Source organism: Ixodes scapularis, unplaced genomic scaffold (assembly GCF_016920785.2).
Source record: "Ixodes scapularis isolate PalLabHiFi unplaced genomic scaffold, ASM1692078v2 PGA_scaffold2__306_contigs__length_199485367, whole genome shotgun sequence".
Lineage (NCBI taxonomy): Eukaryota > Metazoa > Arthropoda > Arachnida > Ixodida > Ixodidae > Ixodes > Ixodes scapularis.
This window is the reverse complement of record NW_024609857.1, coordinates 57334697-57351869: the sequence shown is the minus strand read 5'-3', so window position 1 is coordinate 57351869 and position 17173 is coordinate 57334697. Positions and strand designations below refer to the sequence as shown.

At 42.4% G+C, this 17173-nt stretch overlaps 1 pseudogene; it reads left to right on the top strand.

The window, feature by feature from the left end:
* The window catches only part of LOC8034082, a 62234-nt pseudogene that overhangs the window by 22534 nt on the left and 22527 nt on the right, over window positions 1-17173 (top strand).

Sequence of the window (17173 nt, the reverse complement as noted above, 5' to 3'; positions counted from 1 at the left end):
CTCTAACTACAAACCCATTTCACTTACCAGTGTCTTATGTAAGCTTCTGGAACATGTAATATATTCCCACGTCATGTCACATTTGTTGGTCAACAACTTCTTTTTTAAACACCAAGACGGTTCTCGTAAGGGACACTCCTGTGATATGCAACTACTCGAATTCACCCACGACATTCACACCCATATGGACAACCACACCAAAACTGATGCTGTCATCTTGGACTTTTCGAAAGCTTTTGATCGGGTCCCGCACGGTCGACTTTTGACAGAACTTTCGTCCTTAAATCTTGATTCTCAGGTCCTCTCCTGGATTCGCGTGTTTTTATTCCATCGGCAGCAGTATACTGTTAACGGTAATTCTAGTTCATCTGTGATTGATATTGGGTCGGGTGTTTCACAGGGTAGCGTACTTGGACCACTTGTGTTCTTGATATATATTAATGATCTTCTTAACTGTGTCAGATCACAGATTCGTTTATTTGCAGACGATTGTGTAATATACAGACAAATCAAGTCAAACGACGACCACCTTGTTCTGCAACAGGACCTGCAGAGTATTGACGCCTGGTGTGGAGAGTGGCTCATGCTCCTCAACGTCTCCAAATGTAAAAGAGTCACCTTTACTCGTAAAAGGATTGTATCCTCATTCCCATACTCATTGAACAATGAACTCTTGACACAATCACCCCACTACAAATACCTCGGAGTTTGTCTTGCTGCGGACCTTTCCTGGTCTACTCATATCAGCGCAATTACGGCGAATGCATCACTACGCTAGAATTCATAAAACAAAATTTAAAACTTGCACCTCCCAGGAGGCGGAAGCTGGCATACGAGACTTACGTCAGACATAAATTAGATTACGCGTCGTCAGTGTGGAGCCCCTATCAGAGATACTTGACGGACCAGATAGAAAGGGTACAAAATCGAGCGTCCAGGTTTATTGAGTCATCTTATTCGTGGTACGATAGCGCATCCTTAATAACAAAACAATATTGGTCTGCCTCCATTAGCTTCTCGAAGTCAGATCTCCCTCTTGTACTTGTTTCACAAAAAATTCTACAGCCAGGGAGTACACGAACTCCCTTTTATCCAACCGCCTCACAGGGCGTCCTCTCGCACAAACAACAGCCGGTCAGTTCGCCGAATATCGGGGTCCGCACTTTCCTTTAATAATTCAGCCATACCTAGAGCCATTAGAGCCTGGAATTCCCTGCCCGAGGACATTGTTGCCATCGTAGATCCTGGGGTGTTCCAGGATTGTTTGTCAAATCTTGTGGAATAAAGTTTTGCTTTTGCCGTATCCAGGCAGTGATCCTGGTAATTTTGAAGAGAGTTTGCAGTTTTGGCGTCCTCGTTTGTTGTCCCGTATTAATATAGGTTTGTGAACATTCAGGCATGTCTATTTGTCGTTCCTGTGTCGTACTTCATTCAAGATTTTCACTGACGTGACCCTGTCACGTTTTGTGTTCTTGTGTTTACTGTGATTTCTGTTATTAACGGAAGTTTCCCTGTTGTCCATATAATGATTCTTTCATCCATCCATCTATCACAGCATTATCTTCTATGTATCCTTTGTGGTTTTACTTGAACAGTCTCTCCTTATGTAATGACCAGCAATGGGCCTTTAAGGTACTTGAATAAATAAATAAATAAACAAGCGCATAGAAAAAGTGAAAAAAGTATTTTTATGTTTATATAACTCGCACACAAAATTTCTATCTTATGCCAAAAAGATAACGCTGCCGTTCATAATTTAAAGTTGGCTTTCCGCTTTGTTTATCTTCGTGGTGAACTTTCGCAAACCATATCACATAAAACAAATGGGACGTTATTCTCATGCTATTTGCGTTACTACATTACAATAAGTAATTTTTAAAATACTATTTTTTTATTTTTCCATTTGAAACTAGCACCGGGCACTTTACACTAATGGTATGCGATGTCTCTCTTCACAGTCGGTCAAGAGGAAAAAAACAATGGAAATACATTTTATGCAGAACTGAGAATTGTGGCTGATGGAAGTCACCGAGATGCCTTCAAAAGCGATCACGAATTAGTGCAGTATTTAGCACTTTCTATTAAATTGGTAATAAAAAGTCTTCCCGAACGGGACCTACTCACTCGATAAATTTGGACTAGGGGGTTTCTAATTTTTTAATATTAGTAAACTTCCTAATCATTATAATAAGTTATTTGAACTATATAAAATGTTTAATCACTCTAATTATTTTTAATTGATATATGAGTTATTATGCATTATTTCTCAATGTAATTATAAATATTCAATAACATGTCATTAGGTTTATTAAATTCTCATCATTTTTTTAATAATATAATGATAATCGCCTTTAATAGTACTTACAAAATTCAAATCAGCAAATATTTGTTTGGAATCTTGTTTCGCTGTTTCGCATTAATATTTTATTCATTTATCGTAATGGGCACGAATTTCCAATCATTTCATCGCAAGCTCTAAAAAATAGACCGTCCACGTCAAATAATAAAGCCTTTAAATTGGAAATTTAATGCATTTAAATTAAACTTTTTTTTGTAATTTACAATTGTATATCCGGTCTTCAATTTGTCACAGAACAGTTTTTTTCACAAAAATATACTACCAACTGTTTTATATAAAAAAGGAACCGTTGTCTTTGGTCCGTGCAAATGAACGACACATCGCAGGAAGCTGAAACTCCTTGAGAATGTGATGGTAGATGTTGGGATATAATGCGAAGGTATAACGTTACCGGGATCAAACAGACATAATTTTGCTGTGATTCGAAGTCCAGTTAAGCGTGATATTGTAAATAAAAGGACTTAGGTTGTAAGGGCTTTTAGGGCTTATTTCTGTAAAAAAAAGAACAAAATTGCCACCAGGAAAGAAAACAATATTCTCATTCTTGCTGCAAAGTGTTTCTGAATGACAACGATTTCACACGTCGAAAACGTCATTTCTTGCTTTCGATGGTATTAGGCATAGGTGGACGTCAGCTTGTTGGAGAAGTGTCTTTCTCTTTTATCTTTTGTTCAAGGTGTGGCGGTAAGCTTCCTGTGATGCGTAGTTCATTTATGCAGGTTGAAAAACAGAGATTTGTGCATTGCATGCATTATTGCGTAGATGCCTTCCATGTGTTGGAATTACAAGTAGAAAAATATCGACAGATTTTTTTTTTTTTCAGATGTTATTTTGAGTAACTTTCGTTCCGCTCGGAAAGGCGGGTGGGGAGGAGGGGATAAATAACAAGGTTTCAGTTACTGATTCATAGTTTTTGAACCGTGAAAAAAAAAAAGAAAAAGCTGAAATGTTGGTGTTGTGTCTCTCTTTTTTTAAGCACGTTTGGGGAAAACATTAGTGCTGGAGTACTCGTGAAATCGGACATTGTGATCCATTGACAGCATTCAGTTTCAGCTGACCTTGTTTTCCCGATAAACCCAAAGCACAATTTTGTTCGGACAGAATATTAATAGCCACTCTTCTAAAGATCGCTTCGAAATTATTTTTGTAGGTAAATATTCGTTATGAAGACACTTCAAATCCAAGAGTTCAGTTCCTACTGACTACAGTTGAAGTAGCGGTACGTTTTGTTTGCTGTAAATTTTGTCTGCAATTTTAGAACTCGACTGACTAAGGTGTACTGAAAATTTATTTCCTAGGAGAATAATTTTACAGAAGTATTTTATGCCCCTGACGTGGACTGCCCAGGTCGGTCTGTGAAAATATACATGGATCCAGTTTTGATGATTAATAAAACTGCAAAGATTTATGGAAATAGTGATGAGGATATTACCGTTTTTGTGACATCGTAAGTACCTTCTATCCCTAGCATCCTGTGCTTCACGAGACAAACAAAACTTCTCATCTAGACTAATTTCTCAAATCTAAATTATGCAGGTTAAACACATTTTAAAATAATCTCGTGGGCTAGTTGGTGGAACATCGTAGCATATAAATAGAGCGGAGAGACCAGGACGATTAGGAGGGGTACACAGGACAGGTGCTAAGTTTTAACTGGCTTTTTAATGCTACTATGAAGGAAGACAAAAATGAACTGGGAAGCGAATTTGAGGTAAAAAAAAGATAAAAAGAAAGAAATACTAAAATATCACACCCCCTGAGGTGGGTTTCTCGGAGGTAGCTATTAGACTAGAAATAAAACTAAAAACTAAATTAAAAATAAATACACATATATATAAGGAACCCAAAAGTTTCGAAATTAATCATAACAGAAGAAAATGTCGAAAAAGGGTAACAACATGATAGTATTCGCGAATTTAACCACCTGCTTCTGAACCTACTTCTTGGATTCGTCTTTAAAACACCGGGATTTGTTACAATCTGATTCGCTCGAAAAAGCGGGTGAGCGAATCTTCCGCTAAGGCTTTCAATTTTAGTGGCTAGGTGTCGTCGATTTCGCTGGAATCGCCAATAGTTGTATCACGAGCTTCAGGGATAATTATAAAGATAGTGGAGTTTTTTTTTCGACAAAGACACTGAGTTGGCTCTGAAGCAAGTGTCACCCTTGGTCAGAATAACTTGCGTCTCGAAAAGTTCTTTACTTGTCTTGTCACTGTACCGCTTCAGGACGTTGGTGTGATTTAAAAATGACTTGCACGGGGAGTCCCTTACATGTACCGAAAGATATCCCGTTGGTGATGACTTGACCGCAAGGGCATGAGTGCACCCTTATTCTGTCATTGACGCATCGACCGGTTTTTCTCGAGTGCACTTTTTCACAACAAAATGGTATTTCGTATACCGCCCAGCTGTGGCAGTCGACATACTTGATTTTGTGTTTTACTCCACATTCCAATGCTTTGTCCTTCTGGCTGTTAATTTGGGGACATGACCTCTTCAGTTTATAATGAGCTGATAGTGCTACATCAAGGTCATATTTGGATGCTATCCTCTTTATTCTGTGGGAAACACCGTGAATACGAGGGATTACGGCAGGCCAGCGTCTCTTGCATTTTTCTTTCTCCTCATTTGCGGGATATTATTAGACAAACTGCGACATCGAATATGATCGAATAGACTTTTGCAAAACAGAAGCGATCCTAACGACGTAATGCCGCGCAAATCATCGTGGGTACCTTTTGGCCACAGTTTCGGTTTCGATTTGCCAACCTCAATTCACGATATCTCGCCACGACCAAGTACAGTGCACGCGTTTTCGAATATGTGATTTTTCTTAAATATATGGTACTGCCGACCATTACGGATGTAATGCTGGGGCACGTTATTGCGGGGCTCCCGACATACCGGAGTTGGTGTGCAGGTATACAAAGAAAAAAGAATTGTACTGGGCCGATCATCTTGTTCCATCGTCTCAATGTCCTAGGTTTCTTAAATAATTTGTGACTTGGGAGCTTCATGCCGTACTCTGGAGTGCATCATGAAGCTGCACGCTGGAGTGGTAGCCAGGCCACCATAAAGGTACTAAGGCGGCAGGCCGTACATATACTCCTCGCGAAGTCTAGGCAGACCCCTACGGCTGTTGGTGGTCCGTGTTTCAACGGGGGCTTTCACAAAAACGAACGGCTGCACTGCAAGCGAGCGCTCACTTTATTTTCATGCAGTGTTGAGATGCACTACTTTGTCAACGGGGCAATTGAAACTGAAAACATGCCACCTCTCTGCGGCCAAACAGGTCCCCTAATGAATAGCGCGCAGTGTTGCATACAGAAATTTCTAGAAGCACCCTATTGGAACATCCAGAGGCTTTGAGTCTCAATAGATGAGAATTCAATTTCTCGCCGACTGAATAGTCAGAGGATTTTTAACACCCGCACTCATGCAGCTAGTGACAATTCCTTTCTTTATGAGTTTTAAATAGCCCCAGTCGTTTTATGATTAATTTCCCAACTTTTGGATTGCTTATTCTTATTTGTGTTTATTATTATTTCTATCTTTAATGTTTCCTTTTTTCCTAGTAGCTACCTCCCAAAACGAAAACCACCTCAGTGTAAACACATTTCGATTTCCCTTTCTTCTCCTTTCTCTTTTACCTCTAACAAATTCCATTTTTTTCTTCCTTTAAGTCGCACTAAAACGCCAGTTGTAAGTTAGCGCCCGTCCTGTGTCCCTCCGCTCCTTGTCTTTGTATTTACTTTATATTTACGTGTTACAACATTTTTACCTGCATGTGTAATAAGCAGGCTGTGCTAACGTTTGATATGGAATCATAAAAAGAAGTATATCGCCTTGATTTTACTTTTCTTTCAATACATAGTCATATGATTGCCGTAAAATAGACATTGCTTAACATCACGGTTTGGTACAAGGAAACAATCGTCGGCGAGTGGAATCATTACATCGTGCGATGTCTACTGTGGTATAACGTTAATGTGCAGATCTTTGTTTCCTTAAAAGACCGTTTTAATGTGAGTCGTGAACAATAAGGAGACATAAAATGCATGTATATACCCATTACATCTTCAACAATGTTGCGTATATAGGGGGTATTCATATTAACGGGATAGATATTAATGATTTGTATAATTAGCAACGTTGCATTTGTTCTTTGTACTTCCATTACAAACCCAAGAAGCGGCACAGTCGATTCCAGCAAATCACGATGCTATTCAAATGAACTTTGTAGATAACCATCACTGCATATTAACGCAGGACTGGTTGTCATTGTCTAAGGTATCGCAGATCAACAAAAAATTAAAATTTACCTCGTAAACATTGCAACTGGATGTGTTTTTAAATAATTTACCCATAATCAACCGAGTTCAAAAATATATATCGAGTTTTATGTGAGTTAAATACAAGGATCCGATCGTCGTGCGGATGCTCAAGACCATCCCAACTTACAATGACGAAACGTATCTATTTGCTGAAATGACCCTTCAAACATTTTTGAGAGGTTTGTGATGTCCGTCGATGTTGTCTGAGGGGCCTGATGTACCCTTCAAGAACTTCTAAAAGGCGTAAGAGACCGGTCGTAGTTTTTTAAAGCTTTGTGCGGTCTGCCCCAGTTTTTTCCGTGAAAGCATGGCACTCACCCAAATCGTTTTAACTAGTCTATGGGAGAGATCACGTGACACTTCGAGATGTCTGCGTCTAGGGAGCCGCTTGAACTTTTTGTGTCGGACGGCCGCAACGAGCAGACGTTCCGTGTCGGCTTCCCGTTCCATGCCTGTGATTTATGTTTTATAGCAGTTCAGTGTAGAGATCAAGGTCTCTCACTGCCCTGTTGCTTGCGCCTCCTCGTCCGTCTGGCTTCAGAATTGCCTTCACTGATCAAAAAAGACGCCAGAGACGCCACCGCGACGGCACCAGTGACAACACCGTGATCCTGCTAACGATTTCTTAGCGGCGGCGGATGTTGGTTTCGCGTTAGGAGGCTTCGATAAAAGTGCTACTGAGAGTTCGTCTGTGTGCTTGTTGTGCACCTGCTCGGTTTTATTAGTTTAATAACCGTGAATCTAAGGAATTTGACCAGCGGCATCGTAAATACTGCGAAAAATATTGTAGCGACAAAAAACTCGGTCATCCCTATTCTGTTTGATTCGTTTTGTCTATACCTTCTTGAGCCCTGGTTTGGGTGCACGCACGTTGGTCTCTATTTTCTTTTTGAGTTACAACATTCACGTAAAATTCAGTGTCTGAAACAAACTTCCAACAGCGTTTTGCATCTTTGGTTTATAGTAAACAGCCATTTGTGCGTCCAGAGCGTTGAAGGACTGAGGCAGTCTGAAAGGCTGAACAGTCTGAAGGGTTTTGAATGGTTGAGGGGTTTGATGGGCTGAAGGGGTTTGAAGGGCTAAGAGGGTCACATATCATCAGGGCTGAAGTGCTATTTTCAATAGGGTTAGTGGAGTCCTTGGCCCAGCTAGCTGATGGGCTCAACACTTTCTGCTTTGGCATAACTCATGGAACTGTCCAGGGATGTTCTTTGCCTGTCTGAACAAGAAAAAGACAATTAAACAGCATTTGTGTGCTTGAGAGTCGCATTAGTGCATATACACCTTTGCTTCATGTTCCATGCAAAACGCACAAGCCAGCCGCTTTTGATGTGAATAATAAAATTTCCTTCCCCTTCTGCAAATTGTTTAAAGCTATTACAAGAGCAAACCGTACTTATCTCCACGATTGTTTGAATTTAACATTATTTATGGATCTTTTGCTAAGCCTTGAAATGTTTTGGCCCGCATTTCCGTTATCTAAAGTATTCCTGGTGTCTGTTAACTGTAAGTAATCGTATCAAATGTCTCGCAGGCCTTCCGCGGTATTCGACCAACGTAGCCCAGTCTACTCACTTAGTTTTGATCGTTCTCAAATTTCAAACATCCTTGTTTTAATAGTAATCAAACTTGTGATGATCAAAGTTAATGATAATCAAACTTAGAATACCAAAACTCTCCAATACCTCATAAGTAAACTACGATATTTATAAACATTTGGACGTAAAACCGCCAAATGGCTTGAGTGCAGCCTTTCCCTGAACAAATACAAATTTTTTTTTTTGTCTTCCCGCAGTCGCTGTGCGGGCATCCGATGTCACATGTTATATCCCAGTTTAAAAAAAATAATTATTCACTTTTCGAGATACCTAATCTCTTTCATTCAAATCTTTCACTTGTTTACAAATATGGTCTACACAAGTGCACAGGCTATTTACAGAATATTATTATATAAAAACGCTTGAGATTATGCATCACTCAAACTCCACGCGACGTAGTATAGAAAAATAATTCCGAAAATTGTAAACACGTTTCTTAAAAGTTAGTTAATTTAAATGCACGCCGTTCGTATTGTGGGAGAAACAAAAAGATAGTTTTTTGGTGCATTATCAAGCGTAATGTCAAACAAGACGCGGCATTTTTTTAAGTATGTCTTAGTAGGTATTGAAGCTCTACCTCGATCATCGACAAAATGTTTGGTCATGTTGAGAATTGCGTGCTCAAATAGCACTCAAACACCATTATAACTACAATTGATTTGTATACCTAGAAGATTGCTTTATTTTTGCAAGTGTTTTGTGCCAAAAGCTTTGTGCACTTTTTATTTTTGAAGCGCGCACCTTTACCTTCAGGGTGGACCTTGCAGACAATTTTGATGGCACTGCTTACAATCATGTTATGGGTGAGTGCGCTGTATCTGGTATTTTGACGTGTCGCATTTTATACTGTTACATGTTTAGGAGCCCGGGTTGACCCGTATAATTGCATATTCTTGTACCGTGTCCGTACTTGCAATCAACAGAAGCTTTAATTGCATATAGTGAAGGGGTTGAAGAAATATTGTTTAATATTGAGAAAGATTGAGTGGAGGAAGGGATAGATACGTAAAATGTATTTAGTTACAAATTATCCAGATTGTTTGCTTAAAGGGGCACTGAGGAAGTGAACTATTCTGTGATGCCTCCAGGTCACATTTGCAATACAGTAATGAACAATTTAATTGCCTAAAAATTACTAATTCACTTTCCAACCGCCTACATCAACCGAAACATCTTAGAATGTATTTAAAAATGAACGCCGTTTATAACTCCCTGTAACGCCAAATTAGAGCACAGCTCTTGGGGAGGAGGGGGGAAGGGTACTGAGGGGAGGGTGTACCCCTCCTCCTCTCCTGCTGATTTCCCATTTAGAGAAAATTTTCTGTTAAATTTAGCGGAAACAATTTTCCGCTAAATTTAGTGGGGAAATCTTCCCTCTAGATTTAGCGGGAAAATTTGCCACTAAATTTGGCGGGGACATTTGTCCGCTAGATTTAACGGGGAATATTTTCCGCGAAATTTAGCGGGAAAATCTTTCCGCTAAGGTTAGCGATGAAAAACTTTCCGCTAAATTTAGCGGGGAAAATTTTTCGATATATTTAGAGGGGAAAATTTTCCGCTAGATTTAGCGGGGAAATTTTTCCGCTAGATATAGCAGGGAAAGTTTTCCGCTCAATTTAACGGTGAAACTTTTTTGCTAAATTCAGCGGAGAAATTTACCCATCATGCACCGCGCGGTTACGCCGACGCCGACGGCGATGGCGACGGCGACGCCGACCCTGCTCAAGCCGGAAACGGGCGCCGAAGAGCTGCACTCTAAAAATGGGAGTTGCTTACAACAGCACCCAGTAAGACCGAATTAGAGTGCAGCTCTTGAGGAGGAAGGAAGGGCACTGAGGGGAGGGTCTACCCCTCCTCCTCACCTCCTCATCCTGCGTGCTACTCCTCCCTCCGAGCGGCGTCGGCGTAACCGTGAGCTCACGTGACGTCATCGTGATAACGTCATCGGCATCGTCAGTGATGAGGGCACACGTGACAATGACGTTATCTGTGACATCATCGTGATGATGACGATGACGATTAGGATGGCATCATCGTGATGAGGTCATCACGATGACGTCACTGCTTACGTCATCAGTTAAGTGATTGTGATGATGACGATGACGACGAGGATAACGTCACCGGTGACGTGATCGTGAGGATGACGGTGACGATGAAGATGACATCATCGCAATGACGTCATCAGTGACGCCATCGTGATAATGACAATGACGATGATGATGACGTAATCACGATGGCGTCACTGATGACGTTATCCGTGACGCCACCAGTGACGTCACGCGTCCCATAATGCACCGCGCGGTTAGGCCGACGTCGACGCCGACACCGCTCAAGCCGGAAACGGGCGCCTAAGAGCTGCGCTCTAAAATTGATAACCAGTCGTCAAAACTGCCCGTAGTTTTTAGATTTCACAAATAAATTTTTACGTTTTGCGTCAGTTAGCGTGGAATTCAGAGTGTCGTGGCTAAGCATGCACGTGATGAACTAAGCATACACATGATAAATAAAAAAAAAACATATTAGCCGCTGGAATTACCTATTTTTTCCTCGTCTGCAGCTATGAACCCACACTCTATAAAACGGCTTCTCTTTTTTCTTTCCCTTCCATCCCAAAATGAGCGAAAAGCCCTTAGGACATATGACGCACGTCTGAGACGCTTGTCTGCGAACACGGGACCAACATATATTTCCGCATGACTGGCTCTGACGCGATTTGGGGATCGGGTTTTCTGCGCGCTTTCCTCTTCTGTTTCTTGGCAAAGTTAGTTTTTGGGATTCTAAATTCGCCAATGATAGCACGAACCAAGACATGGCTTTCTGATATCTAGAAAGTGTCGTGGCCTGTTTTGGCCCGGCCTGAAGCTGAGCTTGTTGGTTCATGATGCTTACACCTCTAAGATTTCACATGTAAATTGTGCCTTGTTTTTGCTAGGATGCTCACGTCGTTGAAACTTGCAGAACATTAACAAGCACAACAATGCGTAGGTAAATGTCAACCTGATGACAGGTTTTTTACCGAGGTAGGTGCTCTCTTGTGTGATAATTAATACGTCGCCGCGGTTCGCCCACTATACCCTCGGCCACAAGTTACCTGAATGTGGTACGCCATGTATTTCTCGCACGGGGCGTAGTTTTACTTGTGACCTGTGCCACAACAGTTTGCGTTGTTGCTTATTCGCTCCTGGTTTAAATTATGGTGCATGGAACAAGGTTTGTTCGGTACAGAGCATACCACTTTTACGCCTTGCCGCCCGGCAACTTTTTTCAATCTTTGATTCCTCCCTTGAACATAGGACACAACCACCATAGGCCTTCTTATTTTTAGAGCGCAGCTCTTAGGGGCCCGTTCCCGGCTTGAGCGGCGTCGGCGTCGGCGTAACCAAGGTCATCCCAAGGTCACTTGACCCCCAAGGTCATCCCCAGCTCACGTGACCCCAAGGTCACCCCAAGGTCATGTGACCCCTTCCCAAGGGTCATCGTGGGTCACGTGACTCCCCAAGGTCCCCCCAAGGTCACGTGACCCCTTCCCCAGGGTCACGTGACCCCCAAGGTCACGTGACACCCAAAGTCACGTGGCTCCCCAAGTCACGTGACCCCCGGGGTCACGTGACCCCCGATGACGTCATCAGTGACGTCACTGATAACGTCACCGGCATCCACATCGTCATCATCACTGATGACGTCACCGGCATCCACATCGTCATTGTCATCATCACTGATGACGTCATCAGTGACGTCACTGATGACGTCACCGGCATCCGCATCGTCATCGTCATCATCACTGATGACGTCACCGGTATCCGCATCGTCATCGTCATCATAGCTGATGACGTCATCAGTGACGTCACTGATGATGTCACCGGCATCCGCATCGTCATCGTCATCATCGCTGATGACGTCATCAGTGACGTCACTGATGACGTCACCGGCATCCGCATCGTCATCGTCATCATCGCTGATGACATCATCAGTCACGTCACTGATGACGTCACCGGCATCCGCATCGTCATCGTCATCATCACTGATGACGTCACCGGCATTCGCATCGTCATCATCACTGATGACGTCATCGGTATCCGCATTGTCATCGTTACTGATGACGTCATCGGCATCGTCATCGTCACGTGACCCCCCTAGGTCACGTGACCCCCACCCAAGGTCACTTGACTCCCCCCCCCCCCCCCAGTACCCTTCCCTCCTCCTCCTCAAGAGCTGCGCTCTAATTCGGCGTTACGGGGAGTTGTAAACGGCTTTCACTTTTTTCTTTGTGCCTCCATCATTGGTCTCAGAACCCTGCTTGATGGTTGTGCATATGTTTTCACATATAGCTACCAGGAGCATATTCGGATCTCCAGATCCTGATATTTTCGAGCTTTGAGTTTTAAACCTTCGCTCGACTTGGTGTTCGCATCTCTTCTTCGGGGCGAAGGTAAGTGCTGTGGTGGCAACCCCTTTTTCACATCTTGGAATGTCCAGAGACGAAAGGAAGGAAGCCTTTGCATGGTTTGGGTTGGTATCTCCGGCATGAATGAATAGCTTTAAATTCCATTACAAAGCCCAGGAACTTAATGGAATTGTCTACCGGAAGTTCATGGTGAACATTAGTCCCAAGCATCCCTGTCCAAAGAATCGCATAATTGTTCCTCGGCAGCCGTCTTTTCCGTCATCCACCTTGATATTGCATAGAATAAGGAAATCTTCAACGTACCTGAATATGGTTACAATCCTTGCATATTTCAAGATTTGCTGTATGCCTGTATGCCGTTCGTATATTTTAACCTCCGTTACCCGCAGACTCTAAACCTCTTAATTGCCATCCTCATCCGCTGAGAAACGTTTCTCTTAGGATGCATCAAAAAAACAAAATCGTGGATGATATACGGCATTGCTTTGTGATATTTAAATCATCACAAAGGCATGCCCAGCGGTTCCTCAAGATTTTCAAGTCAAATTCATGGCGCCAAGTGCGCCTACTCACTGACATCCTGAGAGTCAACTCTCCCAGCTACAGCAGATTCCTCACAAGGAGCATGACGGGTGATATTTTGAAAGAATGTTTACTTCCAATACGAAAAGACCACATGACACGAAAAGACAAGCCTTGACATGAAATGTCCATCCTCCAGGTCATCGGGGATGACAATCTGTCAGCGCACGCAGAACATATACTTGAAAAAGGACCGAAGTTTGCAATACCCCCAAGGTTTGAAGTCGTTGGCAGGGCAGCGCTAGTACGGTGCATTACGTCCAAGGCTGCGGAACAGAAATCAGCACAGATCATTAATCAAGGACTTGATTGCCTTCCTAGCATCAGGAACCAGGTGCATCAATGTACGAGTTTCTGTTCTGCGATTTATGCATTGCAGACCAAAGGCCTCAGGCTTCGTATACCTGATAAAGAAAGAAGGGTTCGTGGTACTTGATTCAATGGAGCATGGAGAAAAATCTTGCCAAGCCGAGGCCAAACCTTTCATTCCAGTGATCGCAAAAACAACTACATAAGCTAGAAAGCCGTCCTGAAGATATCGCAGGACACCTACAATGGAAATCTGGTATCGCAAATCAGAGGAACAAAGGAGAGCCATCTATTTGTCCGTGTCTTTTTCGGCTGAGACCCAAAAAAGGGGGTTCCGTTTCGTGCTATAGTTTCGGAAAAAGACACATGGCAAGCACAAGTGTCGACATATCTAGCCAAGCATTTGTCCCAAATTAAGGTAAACGATTTTTTTAAGATACGGCTCTTCGAAAGTGTAATCACCTTTCTTAGGGACATGGGGCATGACATCGTGTCTCGATTTTCCGTCGACATTCAAGACCTCAACTACATCATACAACAAGCAAACCTATCAATTCACTGAACATGGTTAAAATCGCGCACAAAGAGACGAGGACAAACGAGGAAGGAACACAGAACACAGACAGGCGCACACTCACAACTCTAGTATATTAAGTGAAGAAGAGAAAGATGAAGCACTATTTTTACAGGAGACAACGTCACCAGGGGGAAGCAGATCATCCGCAGTCAAATGATCGCAAAAAGGCAACTTCTTTTTCGCTCAAAGCAACCGACGGCTGGCTAACGCAGCGATCGCTCAGGCTCAAGATGGTGAACGCCTCGAGCACCTCGCGCGTTTGTTTTTCTTTGAAGCGGCCAATGATTGATGTTTTTTCTAAAGATGGTGTGCACATACAGGTTTTACAGTGCACCGAAAGGTGACCACCTACATTAGATGTTAAAGAAAGTTTATGCTCTCGTAGCCGGTCATTCAGACACCGCCCCGTCTGACCAACATAGCATCTTCCACATGAAAGAGGGATGCTATAAACAACGCCCGATGAACAGGGAACAAATGGCCGCACATGTTTCTTGTGGCACGTGTTTTTGGATAATTTTTCCGCCTTTTCACGAACCTTAGAACAAATTTGTCGCAGTTTCTTAGGGGCTGATAGTACAACGGGCACACCATACGTGCTGGCCACTTGTTTTAGGTTATGCGAAATTTTGTGCAGGTATGGCATAACCACCACCCGGTTTTTTTCTACGGGGCGCCTAGTTTTTTCACCCCCTTTTACATTCTTTACCAGCGTTCCTATCACTTCGATTAAGACCTGATTCGGGAACCCTGAAGATTTTAGTCTATCGATCTGGCCCAAGAAACTCCGATGAATGGCATGGAAACATGACTTTTTTAGGGCTGAGGTGAGGTGTTCTAAGGTTCGTGAAAAGGCGGAAAAATTATCCAAAAACACGTGCCACAAGAAACATCTGCGGCCATTTGTTCCCTGTTCATCGGGCGTTGTTTATAGTATCCCTCTTTCATGTGGAAGATGCTATGTTGGTCAGACGGGGCGGTGTCTGAATGAGCGGCTACGAGAGCATAAACTTTCTTTAACATCTAATGTAGGAGGTCACCTTTCGGTGCACTGTAAAACCTGTATGTGCTCACCATCTTTAGAAAAAAACATCAATCATTGGCCGCTTCAAAGAAAAACAAACGCGCGAGGTGCTCGAGGCGTTCACCATCTTGAGCCTGAGCGATCGCTGCGTTAGCCAACCGTCGGTTGCTTTGAGCGAAAAAGAAGTTGCCTTCTTGCGATCATTTGACTGCGGATGATCTGTTTCCCCCTGGTGATGTTGTCCCCTGTAAAAAATAGTGCTTCATCTTTCTCTTCTTCACTTAATATACTAGAGTTGTGAGTGCGCGCCTGTCTGTGTTCTGTGTTCCTTCCTCGTTTGTCCTCGTCTCTTTGTGCGCGATTTTAACCATGTTCAACGTTTACCAACTCGCCCAACTTACTACTCTTCTATCAATTCTCCGAACGACCATTGAAGAGCAAGACCTTCTTGCATTTCAAAACGCAGCCAGCATCACCCTAGACAGTTTTTTTTTAGAATTACTACGTATCTACTTCACGACGACTCTAGTCTCCCAGCAGGACCAGTCATTTGGGAAAGTAAGAGGTGTGTGTGTTGGGTTACCTACTCATACCCCAACGATATTTTCTTCAAGGACTGCGAACAGCTATTCAGGAAACCTTGAAACATCCAAGAATTGTAACCATCTTCAGGTACGCTGACGATTTCCTTATTCTGTGCAACTCCAAAGTGGGGGACAGAAAATACTCGAACCGAGGAACAGTTATGCGATGCTTCGAACAAGGCTTCTTAGGAATTACATTCACTCATGAACTTCCGGTAGACAATTCCATTAAGTTCCTGGACCTTGCACTGGAATTTAAAGCTAGAGCTACGTATGCTGGCGATAGCAACCCAGGTCATGCGAACGCATTCTTCCTTCCGACTCCAGACTTTCCAAAAATGCAAAAAGAGGGGCTGCCACCAGAGGACTTACATCCGCCCTAAAGCAGACATAATAATTCGTTTGCTTCCATTCCATTGATGGTGGAGGTCGAGAGAAAAAGCTGTAAAATACAGCAGTACAAGGCCCTCGACCCCCTACATAGGCACAACAGCAGAAGTACAGGAAGAAATGCTACTTAACGTAAGAGTACAAAACGGGTGGATAATATACGAGCCCAACACACAAATTAAGGAAGATTGAATAATCCTGGAAATATTAAACAAAGTGCCAGATTACTGGTGTTTTACCTATCTAGGTCTAAAAAATATTCTCTAATTTGCTCAAATGACATCCTAATCAAATTCAACTCACTAGCATTAAACTGCTTGTGCAATTTAGGCAGCCTATATCTAATCACCTGAGAGCCGTAATTTCTCCTCCGCGTTACCATCTCCCAATGTTCTTCGTAAGGAGTGGGGTAAACCGGTTTCTCCACAGATGAATGCGCCAAATTTTTAAGAAAACGCATGTTTCTGTTGCTTTCCAATTTTAATGTATTGCTAAGTTTATAGTTGTGTAAATTGTGTATATTAATAATGCGGAGAGTCGTAAATAGACCAGCTGTATGAGAGTCAAACAAAACACCACCGATAGACCTCAGCACCCTTTTTTGTAATAAAAATATTTTCTCAAGATTGAATAATGTAGCTGAGCCCCAGACAAGTTGGCAGTAATTTAAGTGGGAATAAAAGAGTGAACTATAGATTAGAAACTTCACATTCTTTGGCAAGATTGATCGATTACGGTGTATCAATCCAGCTATTCGTGACAGTTTAGGGATTATAAAATTAATGTGATTGTCCCGGGGGACATATTTTCAGAAACAATTACCCCCAGTGCCTTGAAATGTCCCAGAATTTCAATTGGAGTAGACTTTATAGTAATATCTTGGGTTCGTTTGACCGATTTATTTTTGGCGTGAAAAAGTACAGCTTTCGTTTGGATTATGTTTATTTGAAATGAGTTCTCCCGACTCCAAATTTCAAGTTTGGACAACGTCGGATTTACCGTGTCCACTAG